Raw genomic sequence first — 5,462 nt, 5'->3', positions numbered from 1 at the left:
AGAAAATCATTACATCAACTCTGAAATCCCAGGTCACTTTGGCTGTGAACTGGAGATATTTAACAAATGTTCACTCTCCACAGTACAAGCCAAACCTCCACATTTTATCTCTTAGATCTCATTAGATGTTATACTTCCTGAATAAATATATGGCCCAAGTAGGCTGATCACAGCTGCCGAGATTGTTATTACAGAGCAATGATCCTCAACTGGGGCAATTTTGTTCCCCCTGCCCCCAACTCCCCAGGAATATTTGGCAATATGTGGAGACATTCTTGGTTGTCATAACCGGGGGAGTGCTACTGACATCTAATGGGTAGAGGTCAGGGATGCTGTTAAACATCCTACAATGCAATGAGTAGCCACCACAACAAAGAAATGCTGGCCGAACATCAATAGTATGGACTTTGAGAAAACCTGCCACAGAGGAATCTTTAGCACAAGCCAGTACAGAATGACCGCATCAGGACCCTTCCACCTCTGGTTCCAGTGATTCTGCCATAAAGAATAACTAAGACACTTTTTTTCTTATTTAGTTACTCTAAGAGGAGAACATGTTGAAAATTTATAATGTAGTGAATATGATAGATCACATTATGGATATGTTTTGCCACCTCAAATGTGCTCTATATTTGATCAACAGGTCTTCTTCAGAAACCGAAGTTATAGCATTTGGTGAAATTATATGATTTGACCGGAGAGACCAAGTATGAAAACAAGTATGTGGATTAGGAAGGAAACGCAAGGCAAGAATTCTTTCAGGTTTTGTTCAACAGTTTTATAAAGCAACCCCACGTATTGAACTCCCTGGGAGCCTGAGACCCTCTTGATTACATGGTGTTTGGAATAAAATAGAACAAATCCCATGTTCTTTTATTCTGACCTGAAAAAGATTTCTAAATGATCACCTTGGGTGTTCTTTCCCTCTACTTATTGCTGTGTTCTTCCATTTGAATTACTACTCAGCATCGCCTAAGAAGTCAGCTGAATATTGGCCAATTGTAAGAAGACAGTCTCATATTGAGATTATAGCAGCTCTCCTTAGGCTTGCCCTACTCGTGGGCCCAGCCATTATAAGAACCTAAAGATGGAGACAGGACTCGACATTCAAATGGTGCACTTGAAGCACACAGTGAAGTATATTGTGTAAATGCAAATGAACAGAAATATGGCGTTGTAAGAGCTCAACCACTTGTGCAATTAGGAAGGAAATCAGGATTAAGAGTGCAGCACCCAGCAGAGCACTCAGTTCTGCACAGGGAAAAAAAAAGTTTAAAGAAACTTGGTATGGTGACTCAGGTCTTTGGAGAGTTTAAATCCAAAATATCTGAGATGCAACCAGTATGTAGGTAACTAGAATCATATCCCACCCCACCTCCTGCCCTCTGCAGGAGTATTTCCCCACTGGTATTTAGTATTTCTCCACTGATATACTAAAATGCATATTATTCCCCTGACTTAGGCAGTGTTTTGTCCCATTGAATGAACGATGTATGGTTCTAACCCAGTAGCTGCCAAAGTCATTTTTCTCACCATAGGATCCTTAAGCATTCAAGCTACATAGAGACCAGCAAGAAGAGCCTTCCATCAGATCATTTGGATCGCTTATAGAAGCTTTCTGTAGAACTACAGATTGCAAAGGATTAGGAAAATACCGAATTTCTTGGAATTTCATCATTCTATGTGAGACAGCACTAAGCAAACATAAAACCTGATGGCTAGAAGCAGTGACTTCGTTTTATATTAATTCACCTATGTAGTAGATGAATGCATAAGAAAGGAATAAGAACACATGGTCAGGACGACCCCAAGAAAAAATTCAAAATAATTGATATTTGTTATTGAATACCTACTCCTTCTCTCACTGTTCTCCACTTCTACCCAAGAAGCCTGCTGCCCAAGATGCTCCATATGGACCAGCTCTCCTTTGACAGCATACAGCCCATGTCCATAATCTTTTCAAAACTCTTTTCTCTCCAACCACACCTGCCAGAATCTTCATCTACAGCCTTCAGATTCACAATTCATTCAGCAACGAATCATTCAGCCAACATTCATTGTGAACCTAGGTTTTCCCAGGCTTTGCTAGGTGATGGGATACAAAGATGAATAAGCCACTGTCTGATACTGAGGTACTCATATCCTGAAGGGAGAGACAGGCATGGAAATAAATAATCCTAACACAACATATCCCATGTGCTGAAAGGAATACATTTCAAGGTACGGTGGTAGTACTGAGGAAGGCGGTGAAATCTCAAAAGGTGACAGTGCTTGAGCTAATTCTTGATATATGAGAGGCATCTAGGAGGAGGTAGAGCAGAGAAGTGTGGGAAGACCATTATAAATGAGGAAATTGCAGGGTCAGACCCAGATTCATAAGGAGGCCAATGCTCAGAGTATCCAAAAAATGTGGCATGGCTGGAGCGATGGTTTTCAGCCAGGATAGGGTATAGGAGGAGAAGGTGGTATCAAACTCTCCTATATCAAACTACATGACCCATCAAAATGTACACGGCTGGAGTCCAGGATGCAGGTGAGGGACTCGTGAGAGATAAGTTGCAGAGAAATGCTGGAAAAGTAGATTTAAATGTGACAACTAGATAATCCAAAGATTTAATCACTCTCAAGTCCTAGTAATATGCTTTCTTCCTTGTGTTTTCTCTTGTTTTCTGCTAACTTATACCTATCCACAGAAATATCTCACCCTTTAGGTTGGTATGATAAGTGATACGGACCTCACAATCGTCGCAATTTCTTACGGCAGTTCGTGAAATAGCATCCATTAAGGTGGTAAAAAAGGGAACAGAGACGGCGGGCCGTGTCAGCCGGGCCCGGTGGTGTGGAGACCCACGGCGTCAGCGCCTCTGCTCCGCGGAACCGCCGGCTTCTTCTTCGCCCCTGTGCCCAGCGCATGTTTGCCTCGCAGACTGAGGGGGAGCTCAAAGTGACCCATATTCTCAAAGAAAAGTTTCCTCGAGCTACAGCTATCAAAGTCACTGACATTTCAGGAGGCTGTGGGGCACTGTACGAAATTCAAATCGAATCGGAAGAATTTAAGGAGAAGAGAACGGTCCAGCAGCACCAGATGGTAAATCAGGCACTAAAAGAAGTCGTCAAAGGTATGCACGGGTTGTGGATATTTAGCTCTGTCCCCAAACACTGACCACGCACGCCCTGGCTGACTAGATGTTGCTGCTAAAACCTTGGATGAATCTTATTGTCACCATTCTTTCCTAGGCATATGACAAAAATTATCTATTTTGTTCATAGACATTTCTATATTGTAATTATAGAAGAATATGGTATCTATTTAGATGTTAATTAAAGGCAACAGACAGCTTTAAAAAAAAAAGAAAAAAAAAGGAACAGCAGAGAAACTAGGGGTCTAGAGAGTCCATAAACCATATGATTAATTTCAGGATAGCTCATTATCAACTGTATTGGGAAGCTTTTGTCATCAAGATTTATTCACCTTAAGAGTAGTCACACACAGAGAAGTTAAGGAAACATCACTAAAACATGTCAAACTAGACTGGCTAAATTTAGCACCTGAGTATGGAGTTTAGGGAATGATCCTAGGGATAAATTAAATACATACAATGTTTCCTCCTGTATCTTCAAAGAAAAATCTTACTTCTTCATATAAACTTATTTCTAGTTTCTCTCAGGACGGAAAAAACAATCTCGACTGACTACCCAAATCTTTTCAGTAAAGTCTTTCTGGTCTTACCTGTATCAAAACCAATAGGAAAGTGAATTTATATGAGAAATAAATCTACATAAGAAACATGAAGGGAGGAGAACTGATAGATGCCTGGTTTCCGATTTGTGGTTTCCGATTATTTAGAGCAATAGTTCCTAAGACCTGATGCATGTAAATCAGTCTTAGTCTCCCCAGGCACTCATGGTGAAGGCTGGAGGGCTCTGCTCAGCGAGTGTCAGCTAAATCCCTCCCGCCTGCTCAACAGAAACCCCAGTTTATGAGAGAAGGTCAAGTCATTGATTGAAAAAGGCTCTTTTTGTAAAACTCTGGTGGTAATGTTCGGTGAAATGATAAATGAATAGGTTTTTACTGGCAAACTACAGTAATTAGGCCGTTCCTCATTTCTTTATTGGAGGCAGATCTAGATGTTTAATCATCATCGTGTGATCATTTACTTTTAGCAAAGCATTACTATTGGAACTATTATACATTTACTCGGCCCCCCTCCCCTTTTTTTAAGGTGGTGATTAAGGGGAAAACAAAGTTTCAAATCATGCCTGTAGTTTAGGGAGAAACAGGACACTAATTTTCAATTTTACATAATTTTAGTACTTTTTTTTCCTGATTTTCATTGTAATATTATGTAATAGTATAACAGTACTGCATAAAATGTGAAAAATATGTAAGATATTAGAAATTCCACTTTCCTAAGAAAACCATCGTTGTTAATATTTTGGTGAATTTCCTCTCAGCCTTTTTTCTTTGGGGTTTTACTTTATAATATTCACAAAATAGCAAGATTTAAACTAGTATCAAACACAGAAGCATTCCAATAAAGGTAGCAAAATATGGTTATTTTAAAAGCAATTTTGGAAAACTTAGAAAGCATTTTCATACTAATCACTGACCAGGCATGGCCACAGTAAAGAATTAAGTTTTCCTTCTTATCTTTGTGCCTGAAATCAACTAGGGGAAATGAATAAACATAAATTAAGAACTTTGAAAGAATAAATATCTTCAAAGAGCTTGAATCTGTAGTTTCCCCAAAGAACAGATTTATGATCTAAGCCCATTCTTTTCAACTTAATGCATCGACTCTTCCATAGGCTGGTAAAAAGCAGTTCAGTAACGGCATCTTCCGTCCTCAATGATAAGACCTCCTACAAAAGGATCAATAAGACCTGCTTTCATAGCACTTTTTTTCTTATCCCATAACCTCAAAAATCATTTTGTGCCACAGTGATCACTACAGGGAGGAAAATAAAGAGATGTTGAAACTATCAAAGTTTTTCATAGTGAGGCTGGCTTATTTCAAACCATCACAGCATGGTGGTTAACAGCTCTGGAACAGCCAAAGGATGGAAGCAGGAGGAAAAAAGAAGCCAAAGGATCCTCTCCTTTCTTTACAGGGACCTTCAAAGGTAAAGGAGAATAAGATTCATATTCCAGGCATTTACTACCCAATTTGGTATTGCGAATTTCAAACTAGGCTTAATTTTTTAATCCCACTCTTAACTAAGAGATTTATATAAATAATTGTATCATATAAATTTATATAAATAAGCTCTAATTCAAAATTAATGTGGAAACTGTTAATAAGTGGGATAAAAAGGATGACCCAGGTCCAGATTAGTTTGGGAAACCAGTAAGCAAACTTATTCTTTGTAGTATTTCTCAAGGTCTTTTCTATTCCATGTACACTATGAGTCTCCCAGAGAGGCCTGTAGTATACAGTATTCCAAATTTCTATTTCTATTTT

At 39.1% G+C, this 5,462-nt stretch overlaps 1 pseudogene; it reads left to right on the top strand.

Annotated features, from left to right (window-relative positions):
• Positions 1-2,505: 2,505 nt before the first annotated feature.
• On the top strand, positions 2,506-3,642 carry LOC149747856 (bolA-like protein 3 pseudogene; annotated as a pseudogene).
• Positions 3,643-5,462: the final 1,820 nt, after the last annotated feature.

The sequence above is a fragment of the Delphinapterus leucas genome, chromosome 12 (genome assembly GCF_059928025.1).
Source record: "Delphinapterus leucas isolate spDelLeu-1000000601 "Yukka" chromosome 12, BTC_Dleu_Yukka2, whole genome shotgun sequence".
NCBI classification, from domain to species: Eukaryota; Metazoa; Chordata; class Mammalia; order Artiodactyla; family Monodontidae; genus Delphinapterus; species Delphinapterus leucas.
This window is presented reverse-complemented; position numbering and strand designations above follow the sequence as displayed.